The sequence below is a fragment of the Fringilla coelebs genome (genome assembly GCF_963513975.1).
Source record: "Fringilla coelebs genome assembly, chromosome: 2".
Lineage (NCBI taxonomy): Eukaryota > Metazoa > Chordata > Aves > Passeriformes > Fringillidae > Fringilla > Fringilla coelebs.
Window position 1 is genome coordinate 93,979,412 of NC_140029.1, and position 16,207 is coordinate 93,995,618.

The 16,207-nt window shown below is 45.6% G+C and overlaps 1 protein-coding gene across 3 annotated transcripts in view; it reads left to right on the top strand.

Moving 5' to 3' along the window:
- Positions 1–16,207, top strand: part of LSAMP (limbic system associated membrane protein) — a gene marked incomplete at both ends in the record, with an annotated part of 304,157 nt that overhangs the window by 76,559 nt on the left and 211,391 nt on the right. The window lies entirely within an intron of this gene.

The window sequence follows — 16,207 nt, forward strand, 5'->3', positions numbered from 1 at the left end:
TGCATTTCTCGCACTCACGGGGCTGTGGTTGGTGCCCCTTGGGATGGGGTATCGCCGTTTGTTTTGCATGCTGCTGGAGTATGTCTAGACAAAGGCAATGGGATTGGGGCTGTTTGGGCAGGGAGGATGCCAGAAAGGTCAGCAGGTGTATTGGAGTTGAGGAAAAGTGGGTGAGGGATGGAGAAAGGGACATGGGGGAAGGTGCAGATAGGCACAGCTGCGAGCAGTGCCAGGACCATGACTGATGGTTTCTAAGGTGGCTGAGGCACCACCAAAGTGAGGCAGAGGGATATTTGTAATTATTTTGTTCCAATTCAAAAGCAAATCTTAAATTGATGATGTTTGCAGCCCTTCTGCTGTCCCTCTCTGCAAGCACGGTAGCTTAGGTAGAGCAAATACTCACAAAGAGGATATTGCTATTATGAGTATTTCTGTCAAAGGTGAATTTGAAATGGCCTTTTGGATGGGGAAATTTGCATTTTGTGCTGCCAACTATTGTCTGAGTCATAGGTTGTTTTTTGCTGGCCCTTAATTAGCTGAGTCAAGTTGGATAAATCACACACTAATTTACCTACCAAAATCTTTGAGTGGCCCACCCACAAATAGATGCTATCTCAGTCTGACTGGGTCACTTCCTGAGCCTCAGTGCATCATGCAGGCCATAGGCTTTGCTGAGAAGCACTGATGGTGCTGGTCTGCATTTCCACAGCCCCTCACATAAGCTCGTCCTCAATCCGTACTCAAGCCTGCACATTTTCCAGTGTTTCCATCGTACACGTGATTTGTGTTGTGCTGATTTTGTTAGTGATGCAGATGTTACAGTCCGGTGGTATGTAGGAGGGAATGGTGGATTTTACAGATGACTGCAATATTCACAATATGTTTAATGTGTGAGGAAAAGATTATTTGCTGCCAGAAAATACATCAATAATCCCAAAGAACAAATAAGCATCAGAGACAGATATTTCCTTTGCTATCACAAAAATGCTAGCTTTCATCAGACGCTTTTATTTTCTCGCTCACTTTGTAACTCATAAGTGGGTTTGGTCAGCAGTACAGCTTCCTCCTGATTTCAGTGAGGAAAAAAACCACTAGCTATAGCCCTGCAAGCTATTACCTCTTAAAGCACCATTTGACATGAGTTTCAAGTGCTGTTTAGCTCCAGGTTTTGCAGAGTTCTGTGATGTCTGTCCAGGAAACCCAGTAATGTTCTCCAGATGGCATTTTCTAGAGGATGGCATCCACTTGCAGTGGGTGTAATTTCTGTGTCCATGGGGATGGGCAGGGTGAAAGAACAACTTGGCATCCCCCTTTCCCTGGCAGCGAGCTGCATTAAAGGCACGCCCCTTTCCTGCGCTGCACATCAACATGCCGCCTCTTCACTGTCCCTGGTCAATTTGTCATTCCCAAGGACATCCTACTGTCTCCCCTGCTCTCCCCCCCTCTTCATGTTGCCCAGTTTTCTGCCAGTTGGAGCCCTGACATCACCCCAACAGCTGGTTGGCATTCTGAAGCCTACAGAATCATTTCTGTTGGAAACGCTCGTGGTCCTCCCTGCTGCTGGGGGTGGAGAGGAAACCACGAGAGTCCCACCAAAAGCTGGACATTGGTACAGTCACACTGGAGCTGGCAAACTTGTCTCCCCCTTTCTTCCCTTCAGCCTTGGTGATTGGCAGCCTTCAGGATGCTGGCTGAGGTGGCTGTGGTGTTCCTGGTGGCTTGGAGTTCATGCTTCCAGGCTGAGCGCGGGCCCCAAAGGGATCTCGCAGGAAGCCAGATGCCATGCTAATCTGTGCACTTGCCTCTCTGCCTGTGTGTGTGCGAGCTCACAGGGTTGGTACGTGTGCTCAGGCATGGAGGAAGGGGAGGTGCTGGCTGTATTTCCAGAAGTTTCTAGAGAAGAGGCACGGGCTGCCTCTTGAGGGCCTCCCTCATAAATGTGGTGCCCAGCACCTGACAGGCTTCCTCAAAAAAGCCAGGCTCAAGACATCTAACGTTGGACATGCAGCATGAGGGCTGGGAAAAGCAGACCAGGCAGCACATCCTCCTCTCTAAGAAGGCTGCTGATTTTTCCTTCTTGCATGTAGAAGCTGGAGGGAAGTGATCCATGCAGATGAGCTATGCGCAGCTCTTGGGAGGGATGTGTTTGTCACCCGAGGTGTGCGGGCACGCCAGGTTCTCCGTGCTGGAAGGCCTGGATTGGTACATCTGCCTTCCCCAGGGAGTAAATGCGCTTGGCAGGGCTGGCATGTGGGCTGTGCCTGGTTGGGCACACACGTGGGGCTGCGTGCGGGCTGTGCCACCCTGTCCTCTGCACGCGTCTGCCAGCGTGTGAAGTGTGCACACATTCCCTGCCTCTAACTACGGGGATTGTTAATCCTGTTTATAGCCAGCAGCAAGATGGGCAGGGAGCCGCTTAACAAGAGCTGACACATGAAAAAAATAAGGCTTTTGTCTCCATTGTACATTAAACAATTCATGAGGTTTGGGGTTGAATAAGACATTTAATGAACATTGGCCTGTTCAGGCCGCCTGCAGCTGGTCATTTCTCACCCAGGGCTGGGTGCTTTTAAAGGCAGAAGAAGGAGACATGAGCTTTGAGTTATAAAATTTTAACAAATAAATGGCATTTCCTACTTACCTTAAAATGGAGAAATAGGGAGGAAAGCTAATAGCTGTGTTTTCAAGTATCTGGAACAATGGCAGGTTTGTAGACACAGTGAAAGCCCAGCTAAACTGAAGTGAGGATTCTCTGTGAATGGCTTTATTTATTTATCACTGAAACTATTTGTTCAGTGGTACAGGAATGGAGCCAGAATCCCTGCTTGTTTTGCAGCAGGCACCTTGTTAGTTCTCTTCTTAGATCTCACAGAAGCACACGGGGTGGTGTAATGAAAAGGGAATGATTAGGGAACAGATCAGACCTTGTAAGGTTGGCTAATTGGGAGTCAGAAGAGGAGGTGGCTGAGCAAACTGGGAGACCTTTGACTGAGGTTAAATGGATGTGTGTTTACCTGTATCCGTGTCATCTTTGTTATTTTTTGTCAGATCACTTCCCTTCACTCTAAAATAAAAAAGTAAAAGATAAATATGTTTACACATTTTAAATGTTCAGAAATATCACTTTATGGGGTCACTATTATGTTGTTGTGCTTCTACTTGATTCACTGCACCAGTTTCTATGGTGCCAACAAGAAGGAACAGATTTAGCTTTCACAGCTCTTCCTCTCTCTAGGGTGATGGAATATGAAGTAGTAGGCAGCTGGATACACTAATCTCTTGGTCTTAGACATTAAGCACCAGCACTGGTGCAACCTTCCTGATGTCACTTTTTGGCTCTTGATAGGTGGCTTTTGATTGAGCTCTTGGGTGGGAGTTGTCCTCTCCTGGTCCACTTCTCTACCTGGAGCCCAGGTGGGACACTGCCAGCCCCTCAGCAGAGAGGCCAAAGGCCAGATGGACCTGCAGGCACTGGTTGCTCCGTGACCCCTGCATATGGTCTGTCCAGATTGGAGCCCAGAGCTGAGGCAGCTGCTGGGAGAGGGTGTGTTGACACTGCCAACCAAGTACTGCAGCTGAATTTGCTCTTGGGGAGTCTTTCTTTGCTGCTGGCTCAGAGCACAGCTGCTGATTTCCCATACTGAAGGAAGCAGCGAGGTTGCCTTTCCCTCCCTGGTGCGCGCAGACCCCCTGTTCCAGTGCTGGGACACAGGCTGGCAGCCCAAAACAGATGGTGCTGGTTTATGCTCAGCCTGCACCACTGCCCGAGGCAGACAGCAGGCGCATGCACTCCCATCAGATGATACAGGAGAGGGTATCTCAACATGAGGCTTTTGCCCATCTATTCAAAGTGGAGAGCAGCCCAGCCTTGGGACACCAGTCCAACTGGTTCTCAGCAGCACAATTCTGTTGGAAAGGAACAACTTTGCTTTGAAAATCCTGTTTAAAATCCCAGTCCAGCTTTCACTACAGCAGCAGGGGGCTTTTGTTTTGGCCTGCCAGTAATACTGAGGCATTTTACTCCAGAACAAAGAATCCTGTTATAGCAACAATCTCTATTAGTGCATATTAATGTACTCAGTTTGTGTAATCTATTTTACCATGTAATTTATTTTAACATTTATTTTAACGCTTTCTACCTCTACACCGAATTAATAACAATCTCATCACCTGTCAGTGGGAGGAAGCTATTTAGGATATTTAACCTTATGTGCTCTGGCATTTAGTTCACTGTTTAGACTTGTAGCCTTTAAGGATGACAGTCTTCTTTTTTTTTCTTGTACAGCAGCCTGATCCAAACTACAGCTCTATAAATAGCCATTACTACTAATGCATCTAATACAGTATGGAAAATTGATGTGAGTTTAAAAATGTTTTGAAGAGGAAAAATGCAGCATGATATGGGATCTTCATCGGTCTCAGGGATCATAGTATTGGTTTTGCATTGCAGTTATCTTCCCTACTCCTGCAGGTCTTCGTGTCCTTAAATGTTCCTCAAATCAGGAGGGGGATCAGCAGTGTCATGGTCTCGGTGGAGGAGCATAGTCAAATGGTACAGAACGCCGTTTTCTTTGGATGTCTCCTGACTCAAGTTGTTACTGCAGATCTGTATGAACTTGTCTTTGAGGTCTGATCAGGTCATGTTCCAAGGTGTTGCTTCTTCTTGGCTAGCCCTGGACGCCATAATTTACAGATGCAGCTGTGAAATAATCAGCTTTACAGTTGCTTCCTTTCACCAAAGAAATGCCAGCCCTCAAAGACTGAGGCAAGAAAGTAGAGCAGGGGATTACATGGAAAGATGATATAGCATGCACAAAATACATCAACAGCCTCAGGCTTTGACACCAAGTTATTGTGCTAATGCCATGCACGTTGGTACAGTGATGGTTTGGAAAGGCAGTGTCTTTTTGAGTGGGTCAAAACTGTGGCTGATTGTTTTCTAATCCCGTAAAACTAGAGTTATAAGTTCTGTCTGATCCTTCAGTACCATGAGATTTTTAAGCCATAAGCTTGATTCCCAGAGAGGCAGGAACTCTTTGAAGCACAGTTGTGTCAGTCAGTTGGATGCCCATAGGTCCTGTCACTTGGGAGCTTGCACCTGAGGAGCTGGAGAGGGTGATCAGAGCAGAGACCCTGTAGCTGGGTAGCTGAGCCCTGTAGCTGAGTGGGGCTGAAGCTGCCCCGCTACCAAGTGCCATTTGCTCAGTCAGAACAGGACTGGCCACATGCCTGGGCCTTGGCCATACACAAGCTGAACCCGAGGGCACCAGGGAGACTTTGCTCAATTGTAAGTGGTGGATCAAAGGCAGCTCTTCCTGTATGGGACAGTGACATCTGTACAGCTACAGTCTGTGTTCTGGTGTCAAGACTTGTGAGAAGACATGACTGAACTGGTTTTCTACTTTGCTGTAGGAATCTTGGAAAAACATTTAGGATTAAGCCCGCTTCAGACAGGAGACTGACAGAACCTTCCACTGCACATGAAAGCATCAGGCAGCCTATTGCTCTACCCACCCTTTGGTGTATATTTTCTCTGTCTCTCTCTTTCACCCCACCATATGTGGTACGTTGGATGTGCTGCCTCCCCCTCCTGTTTTCTGCCCCAAGGTTGTTGTGAGCTTGAGAGTGATGTCTGGTAACGCTCTTTATTGCACATAGTACAGAGAAATATGAGGATGGCAACCCTACAAGAGCAGATGGCTTCACATGCCTGGATCTGTTTCCTCAGACAAAGTAGGATACTGCGAACTGGTGTTCATTTCACTTGGTAACATCTACTTGAAATATTGGTGGGTGTTGAACCATTTGGAGAAGCTGGCAGGCTGTTACAAAGACTCACGTGGGCAGGGTAGAGCGAGGGCGTGTAAGTGATGGGAATCCTGCACATTTCTGGTAGAGTGTCCCTTTCTCGAGGAGAGGACAGGGTGCTGAAAGAAAGAAGTTGTAAAGAGAAGGGAATTTCTCTGTACTCCACTGCATGCAAATATGTGCCCATCTCCAGGAAGGCTGGCTAAGAGTAAAGGGACTCACTGTTCAGGAAGGATCAGGTGCAGAGTCAGTTTGGACACCTCAGTCATGGACTGCAAAGGCCCAGTTTATCTTGTTGGGGTGTGTACACACAGTACACAATAAATACATTCTCCAGACAATCAGCATCCACATTCAGCAGAGACTACAACATGGCAGTGTTTGTAGCAGGAGCAGGAAGAGGCCTCTGCACCATGCATTTGCAGGTTAGTGCTTGGAGGAGCAGGTGGGGGAAAGATGAGAAGATCAAGCAAAGAGCAAGGTCATCTCTGTGTGCAGAGAGCGAGCTCACCAATGGGAGGAAGAGAGGGGGACACTGGTGAACATGTGGCAGACAGAAAGGATTAATTAGAAAAGGAAGGAAAGGAAGATTCACAGGATAGGGATGTCAGAGGGATAGCCATAGCCCCAGAAGCCCTCTCACCTCAACCCTGCATTGCCCTGCATGACAATGCTGTCCCCTTCTGTCAGACAGGAGTCTCCATCATTTCAGCTTGCTAGCCAACCTGCTCCATGTTAATGCATTTCTGATAATTACCATTTTTCAGAACTATTTTGACTGTTAAAAAATGCTGTTTTTAAAATATAAGCTGATTAAAAGAGACTGCTCATTAGCATAAGCTCCTTGCTGTTCAGCCCTCTTCCTAATTAAAAGCACTCATCTGTGGAGACCTCGATTCTCCCCTGTCCTCTGGGCTAGCTTTTTGGACATTTTTCCCTGGCAGTTTGCTTTATTTTGCCTCATCTTACTTTTTTTAGTTTCCTCTCCAGCAGATTTCTGGCAAGGGTGGAAGAGGATTCAGGCAGGTGGAGGCTTAGGTATTTAGCACCAGATGAAAACTCAAATGAATTTGCTGTTCCTTAAAGCATCCTCTTCTGTTTATTGCTGCTGGCTTGGGAGCAGAGCAGCAGCATGTTGGCTCCCAGGTTCTTGGAGATGCACCTCGCAGGGCAGCGATCTCCTCCGGTCTAAACAGCCTTAGGCTGGTGGCATCTTTGGATGGCAGATCTGTAATGCAAATCCAGAGGTGCTGGTGGCTGTGCAGCAGGTGTTGATTTCTCTCTCATTCAGCACTAAGCCAAGGTCCCAGCAAGGGATCAGCTGTCTCTGTGTTGTGGGGAAGGCAGCATTGTGATGAGCTGCAGAGGTCCCCACCACAGAGCCACGTGATGGCTCTAAATGTCTATAGCCTCAGTACTTCAGAAAATTTTAGCTCAAAGAACTGTTTTCTGTCTTTCTTAGTGTTCCCCAATGGTCCTGAATTAAATGAAGCAGCCTACCTCATTCTTCCCCTCAGTGTTGCATGTTTCTAAGCAGCTGCAGTGTTTAGCCCTGAAGTGGCAGCATTTTTGAGGCCACTGAGGTCTGTCACCCAGAGGGGCTCTGGAAACCTCCAGGAGAAGAGGAAGGCCCTGAAAATGATACTCCACACCTTCTAAATCCTGGCCATTAAATAACTGGGGTAAGGACGGTGTTTAAGCTGTCCTAAGGCAGCCTGGCTCTCTAGCCAGCTTGATCAGTAGGAATTTACATTTGTGCAATGGATGAGTTGCTTGCTGGTCCTCTGCAAATGTTCAGAAAGAGGAGAACTAGCTAACATGTATGGATCCAGCTCACCAGCATGTGTGGAAGGAGGAGATTTCTCTAGACAGTGTTGTTTAGAAGCCTATTCACTGCTTTTATCTTTCCATGCTATGGAATGATGGCCTTGAAATACTCCCATTTGCTTCCCTAAGAAGAATTTCTGGTTCACCTGTGAAATATAACAGATGACTACCATCAGCAAAAATCTGGTTTCTTCATTTCAGGAAGTCCTTCCTCAGCTACTGTCACGTGTCACTTGGTGCCACTAAAGGGAAGGGGCTTAAAGACTCTGCTTGTGAGAATGACTTGGACATAAATTTTTGTTGAAGCAAACCCAGGACTGGCTGGCCAGGGATCTGTAAGCCATCATGGGAATACTAGGAGAGAGTAGACATTTTCCTCGTCCTTGTTTTCATTCTATCCTTGCTCAGGATGGATTGGATGGGAGCTGTGACCAGGTTTGGCTCAATATCCCTTCTCCCCATGCTTTTTCAGTGTCTTATGCTTAGCCCTGCAGGAGCTGACACTACTGTGGAGAAGTGAGACTGGCGTCTAATTTGCGTCATGCCTCAGCAGCTATAGTCTGACTGCAGGCTCTTTCTTCCTGGGGTTCCTCTAAGAGCCAGAAAAGAGCAGCTGATTTCAGACTGGGAGGGGATTGGGGATGGCTGGGAGGTTAGATACTCTGGGGTTAATGGTCATCTCTTTTACATCAGCTCTCCGCTGGTGGAAGGCCATTGATTGTAATGAAATGATGCCTGATTTACCATGAGAGTCAGAAAAGCATCACTCCCAGTTTATTTATTTCCTTTAGGACTGAAAAATGAAACCCATCTGAACTGAAGGGGAGAATGCCACAGTCACGTGAGAAACTTATGGCAGTAAAAAGAGCTGCCCTTTCACACAGACTCTTTATACTCCACGCCCCACCCTTGGCTCCAGCATCCTCCTTCCCTGCTTTCTCACACCAGTCTGTAAATCCCCTGTTCAGATGTACATACTGGGGGTGGATGATGTTGTCTCTTGCTTATATATATGGCACTTCAGAAATAACTTGACAGAAGTTTGTGGCACTGCAGCAGTCAGGCCCCAGGTTCAGCCAAACCATGGCTGTAAAATCTAATTTAAAAGGTCAGGAGCAATGTTCTTAGCACTCACTTTTCACCCTTCTATGTATCTCTTTGACTTCCTTGACTGTCTTTTCAAAGCTGTCAGCCAGACTAAAGTCTCACCTGAAATTCTGAAGTAACCTGAAGTGGACAGCCTGAATAGCTGTAAAGGTCAAGACAATGCCTTGGCTCTGGTGAAGGGCCAAAGTCACTTCTTGTTCCACTCAGTTGCTTCAACAACGTTACACCAGGATGACTTTGGTTTAAGGGAGTGGTTCTACCTTGTCAATCAATAATCCAGCCTCACCTTTGCAAAGTTGGATGCATGGTACTGTCCTGCTTTCATAGCCAGGGAAATTGAGGTGGAAAGTCCAGAGCGGGACGAGAGTTTACATTGAGCTCTCCAGGATGCCAGACTTGCTCTGGTAGGTTGCTTTTCACCAGCAGAACTCCTGGTGTCCTGCAAAAGTAGGATGAGTGTCATTATCTTAATTTTGTAGCTGTAAAAATTGAGCCATTGGATTTAGAAGGAGTTGGCAGGGCCAGCACAGTGTGTCCTCCAGAGCTGCCCTAATGCCTCAAGGTTTCAGACCCCAGCAGGCATTAGACTAGGCCTGGAGTACGCCCTAGCTCTGAAATCCTTTAGGAGGGTCATGTCACCTCTCTATCCTTTTCCACCATGCAGTGGCCACCCCACACTTGCAGCTAAGACAACATAAAACAGGAAGAAAAACTTTAATGGAAAAGAGCTGGTCTTGCTCTTCCCCAGTCTCAGAAGCTCTCTGTGAATGGCAACTCTAGCATCCTTCTCAAAAGTGGGGAAAACATATCTCCCATCTCTCTCCCATGTGTGGGGCAGCTGTGGGTGCTGGTTTTTAGGAGACTGCATTGCTGTCACAACAGGCATGCAAAGCACTCTGTTCCTATCAGCCACAGCAGAATCAGTAGATCTTCATGGTCTTGTGGGTGCAGCCCTGACAACAAAGTCAATTCCACTGCTTCTGGATGTAGGTGGGTCCAGCTGCTCAAAATCAGGCTGAATTTTAACCTGAAGACAGATGAGGCTTTAGGGCAATCAGTCAGGACTCTGCTCTTCAGTGTTGCCACAGGATCCGTCTGACTTTGTTTTGCTGTCAAACCATGTTTCTTTGACCTTACAGAGGCTGAGCAGGAGGGTTGGTCCTAAGGACTTAGTTCCTGCTGGGTTTGCACATGTCTGAAACCGGCCATCATGGTGACAGGGTGTTCTGGAGGGATAATGGGAGAATGGCAGGCAGTGCTGGTTTGAAAAGCTGAAGGATTTTTTACAGATCAAGAGTTTTAAACTCAAGCCATAGGGTCTGAGTGATTTTAAGTCTTAGGAGAACCCTGCAGGAACTGTTGCTCTTTCTCATAGTAACAGCATTTCCTCCTGACCCAGGGTACCTAAATATTCTAATACTACCTCTAGAATAGACAAGTATTTCTAGATAGATAGATAGTATTTATATCTAGATAGATAGGTAGAGAAGGACATTTATTACTTTCTATCTAGAGTCAGTGGTCCCCATGGGCTTCATGTATTAATCTCTGATGGATGGAAAAGTCTGTTGCTCTCTGCAGTGAGGTAGTTTATACAGGGGGAACTTCGGAAGTTCCCAAACTGAAGGGCTTGAAAACTAATGGGCGCTACCGGATAGTTGGGTGGGTAAGTGGTAGAAGCTCTTTACCACTTGGTTTGGGACAGATTGTTAATTTCTTCTTCCCTCATTTGCTAAATTCCTATGTATTAGGAATAAGGAAATGAGATGGGCGTAACAGTGATAAAATTCAAAGTAATTTCCAAAGATGAATTTCAATTAGACCTGAACCATTTAGATCTTTCCAACAAAGCTCTTCTCTCTCATCTAAGATTTAATGAAATACTTCTCTTTCTCCTGTCTCATGCAGTTTCTCTTCTCTTGCATTCAGCAAGGCTGTCTGCTTCCTCTGCTGCCAGCGGCTTCCTTCAGCTCTTATAGAAGTTACTTCTTATCCTCTCTGGCAAGAGCTCCCTTTCTGGTGTGACTAGAGGCTCATATGAGGGACAGAAAGAGTTAAGCAGTTAACAGAGAAGTAATCTAAAATCAGGGAGAGGGACTCTGGTCCCCTACAAAAAAGTGTGCTGCAGTTGCTAGGACTGGCTCCCAGCATCAACTTTTAAGAAGTCTGCCCCCTCTTTCAGGCATCTATGTATTTTCCTTACTTCAAGAAGGGAATAAAACCCCAGACACAAACCAAAACAACAAGCCTGACATCAGATCTAATTAATAATAATAGAAAAGCCAATTTCACAGCCCATTACCCCTCGTAGCCAGGTGGGGGGTAGGAAGGTGAGGAGGAGGAGGGACTTGAAGCAACATGGGCGTGTGTGTTTGTGGACCTTATGAAAGAGATGGGGTGATGGTGGCTCACACAGTTTCCCTGCCAGACGTATAGCTTTAGGCTCCATTAACCCAGAACCCAACAGAAGGTACCATAGCCAAGGGAAAAATCTTTTAAAATGCCGACAGTATCATTTTGCTTCATTAGCAGGGCTCCGGCGTGCCTCCTCCTCTCTTCGCTACCACTCTGACCCCCTCCCTTCCATGCCCCCTCCTCTCCCTCTCTTTCCGTTTCGTTTAACTGAAGGCAATTCATCTCGTTTTAATTAATTTTTACTTGCAGCGTTATCACCCCAAGTATAAAGGCAAAAAGTTGTTTTTTTTAATTACAAAGCTAACGGCATTAATTACCAGTACAGTAAATGCATCAACGCATGGGAGCCAAGTGGCGTTTGGAGGCACTGAGGCAGTGAGCGCCTGTGACAGCTGCAAAGGGTTTGGTGGGATTTTTTTCTTTTTTTCTTCTGGCAGCCTCACCACAGTGGAGCCTCGCTTTGGGTAAAAAACAGCCTGAGATTTTTAAAACCACAGATCAACTCGAGCCACCCACTGGAATATGGCATCTGGAAGGGATGAAAGGGAGCATCCTTAAACTATGGGGCTGGAGGGGACAGGAAAAGATCTTTGTCCCAAAACAGATCCCAGTAGGCCTGTTTCAGTCTTGATGGATATTTGTTACACCTCACCGTACACAGGGAGTCTAAGTCCAATTGGTCTGGTAGTTCATCCAGGTGTCACCCTTGTTTCCTAAATGGATCCTTGTGCACGGAATATTTGCAGAGCTGTGATGATCTGGGCAAGTGGAGATGACTGTAGGGAGCTGACTGTGGGCTCTGTCCAGCCATGGAAAGTGAACCCATGTCCAGAGGATGAAAGTGACCCTTTGCTTCAGCTCTGAATGGACCCTGAGAAGTGACCAAAAATCATAAACCCAAGTACTTTTTGTTAAAAAGAAGGGATTTGGTAGAAGGGTTGCACTTTCTTCTGACATTCATGGTGGTACAGAAGAGGCACATCAGGTGGCACAGGAACCTGATGTCTCAGGGAACTGGGCTTGGAGAAAGAGGTGTCAATAGCATTGGTAGGAGAAGAGCTCTTGGCTCTCCATCTTGAGCTATTAAGAGGCATCTTGTCTGTTTCCTTTTATTTTTTTCTAAGAGGAAAGTGTAGAATTAGTTGAGAGGAGAAAGCTGGAATGTGGCCATGTTGCAATGGTGTTTGGAACATGAGGTGACTTTGCTTTTGCCAGACAATGGGTAACCTTTGGAGGAAGGGAAGGATGGTACAGGAAAGGCACCTCTGCAGTCAGTTGGGGCAAGCAGAAATGGTACAGTGTGAGAGTTGCTTCTGCTACTCTGTTATTCCCATTAAATTAGGGATAAACCAGCAAGTGCTGAGGAGTAGGGCGGGTGGGGCAGGCCCCAAACTTTAGTTCGTATATGTGTTTCCTGATCCACATTTTGCTTTGGCCCAAACCATGGCTCAAACCGTGTCTGTTCCTGCCATGGCAAAACCTCTCTGCTGAGTTGTAAAAGAAGTTTCATCCTAACCCTCTCTGAAAGGGTTGGAAGAAGTGTCTTTGTATGGCCTTGCCTTTAAATCAGAGCCTGACTGTGAAAGGACAGATATAAGGAATGAAAATTACCCTAATAAAATGATGTCTATCATTTTCTTATTCCAACCAGAAATTCTGTAGTGCAGAACATAAAAAAAAAGAGGGTTTTTTTTTAAAAAAAAGGAAAAAAAAGGAACTTATTCAGAAACAACCTGAAGGCAAAAAGTGATGAAATTGAAACCCAAAGAACCAGCAGGAAAAGTGCTTTAAAAAAAGTCCCTTATTAGAGTCACAGAAGGTAGCGCCATACCCCCACATGAAAAACAAAATAAGAACCTGGAAGCAAAAAGGTAAGAGAAACTCGTGCACTTAAATACCAAGTTATGTTGGTTTATTCAAGTCAGATAAAGAATACTTTAAAAATTGGATATTCCATCCGAGTGATGCTAATAGAATGGAACATAAAATGGAGCACTGAGATGTGAAATACAGATTAAGAAAAAATTTGAGGAACAAATAGCCAAAGATAACACAAGCAATGATAAATTCTTTACATACCAAGAGTAGGCAGCCCCAGGGAGAGTCAGTTAAAGAGGTAATCAGGATGAATAGAGATTGGAGAAAAGACTTGGTCATTAGTAGAGGGGAGAAGAGAACCCTGAATACCCCAGCATGCATTTTGCAGAGAAAAAATGATGACACTGTCCTTGGGTGATGTGTGAGTAATAATGAAACTGTGCACAAAATTGGGCTGTAACAGATCTCCAGGTTATTGCAAAGGGACTCCATGCTGGCGGGTCCCAATTTTGACTTTCAGTGCTCCACAAAAAAATTTCAATTCCCCGATCATCACCCCAATATCACCACAGGTTCTGGGGGAAGAAGCAACCTGAAAAGAGCAGGTATGAAATGCGAACTTATACAAGTAGACTGCTACCAGATGAAATCCCTTAATAGGTTCATGGGAGGTCATACCAAGTTCCAAAATTAAAATCAAAACCTGGAAACAAAAAGGAAATAGGAACAAGTGCAGTCAAATGCCAAATTTCATGGGCTTATTCACATTTAAGAAAAAAAAAAGGTAAAAAAGGAAAAGAAGAAAAGATTACACCAGGAGCATAAAATGTCTTGGGGTTTTTTGTTTGTTTTGGGGGTTTTTTTGTTTTGGTTTTTTTTGGGGGTGTTTTTTGTTTAGTTGCAGGAGTTTTTGTTTGGTTGCTTTTGGTTTTTGTTTTTTGGTTTGGTTTGGGTTGGGTTTGTTTTTGATTTTTTGTTGTTGTTGTTGGTGTTCTGGTCTTTTTTGTTTTTGTTTGTTTGGTTTGGGTTTTGGGTTTTTTTGTTGGTTTTTTATTTGTTTTTTAATGATCAACTCTTCATCTATCTTAATCAGTTCTGGTATTCCCCTTTAATTGTTGCTGTTGGTTCTGCCCATTCCAAAATGCTTTTTTTTTTTGTCACTCACATTAGACTTTGGGCTGATTTATTTATTCTGCTGTCATTTCCAAAAGGAAGGGCATTGCTCTGTCCTGTAGCCCAGGAACCGAGCATGGCCTCTGCCCAGCATCCCAAAGTGACCATCACTGGATGTACAAGTTGCAAATCCAATGGAGGAGCAGAATCTGGTCAGGAATCCGTTGAAGATTAGAGTTTGAGGAGTTGATTCACGTTCATGTGTACTATGATACTTCAAAACATTCTGTCTTCTCCACCCCTTCCTTTCTTCCTTTCCTAAAAGCGTTTTCGTGAGCATCATTGGATTTCTGCCATACTTGACCTTAGGTATGATTTTCAGCTTAGTTGCAGGATTGTCCCTCCCCTCTCTCCCCTTCAGCTGTCCTCCCCTCCACCTCCATGCCTGTGATCTGCATCCCAGTCACCTTGCGTGCATTGTTCCACATCCTTCTCCCTTTTGCATTTATTTATTTATTTATTTATCTTCCCTGGGGTTGGAAATGGAGAAAAAAATAAAAATAAATATGCAAATGAAAGGGAAAAAAACTGAGAGAAATTTAATTAAAATGTGTGTGTTTCTTTCCCTTCGAGTGCTTTAGGGTGGAATAGCAAATTCTTAAAAAAGAGAGCACTCAGAATAAGGTTAAAGAGCTGGAAACTGATTACATGCAATTGAAAATGAAAGCGGGGAGGGGGTGGTGGTGATGTAGCATATTGAGATAGGTAAAAGGCTCAGGGAGACTCTTGCTGGTGAGGGGGCATTTTTCACTGTGAGTTACAGCCAAGCAGGCATTGCATACGAGGTCTATAACGGGGTTTCAGACATTTTGCATCAGGAGAGAGGCAGGGAGAAAAGCATTTTACTTTGAAGAGAAATGTGAAGAGGGCACCTTGCAGATGAGAGCTGGGGAAAAAAGCAAGTCAGGAAAGACAGAGGAGTGGGGGAGAGCCACCACCTTCTGGTTTGTATCTGTAGATCTGCCATACCCCCATAGAGGACAGGACTTCTAGAATGCTTGAGGGTAGGGAGGGGAGAGAGAAATAAATAACTGAGTCTCATACTTTATGCAGGATCTGCAATCACTGGTTCTGAGCTTGATCAAAGCCATAGCTGTAATGCATCTGTGCGAAAGAGAAGGTGAGGTTGTTGGGCTGTGGAGTTATGCTTCAGCTTATTAAAGATTTGAGGGTGAAAGCAAGTACTGGGGCGGGGGGAAGTCCCCCAGCCTTACAGGCGTGTTTGGACAGCTGTGGTCTGGCTAGGTCCCATTTCTGATTGACCCCTGAGTATTCATGGGGCCATGTAGCAGCTTCCTAGGATAACAGGGCTCCCTTAGACCGACCACAGGACCTTCAAGTTTAAACCCCATACTCCCCATAGACCCACTATGACAGTACTAGGGCCAGCAATAGATTTGTGTGCCAAGGGTGAAAATGTGTATATTATGTGGCCTCACTTAGGAGCAGCACTTTTCCAGTGCATCTTCTCCATTCTGCTCTCAGTCCAACATGGGAATCATTTCTTGGCAGTCTGTTTTTTTAATTAAGCGCAACCTTTGAAAGAGCACATCCCCACTTGTGCCCTACCTTGGTTCCAGGCTGCCAAGGCCTCTTCATTACTCAGAGCCCATGGGACACCTCGTGAATTTAATTTTTAAACCTTTGATGTTCTGTAAGGTGTGGTCTGTCCCTCTGCAGTCCCTGAAAGGCGCATTCCTAACAGCTCTTCCTTGGGGCCATTGCTGCCTGCTGCAGGGAGTCCTCTCTCCAAACTGAAGCACCCCCAAGCCTCCTTTACCTGCTTTGCTGGCATCCACATTGCATTGGCCATGGGAGGTGCTGTTCCTGCCCTCCTGGGTCTTGGCTGGAATGGGGAAGGAGGGCACTGGGGAGAGTTACCTTACAAGAACTTTGAATAGTGGCTGGAAAAGCTTCCATATTAAACAGCCATATTAAATAACCATAATAAATAGTTCCTGATTCCAACTCATCCATGCACTGTCTGAGTCCTCAATAAGCTCTCTTGGAAGGGGCTTAATGGCAAAGACAACAGCTGCTTCCTACTCTGTTGTAGCAG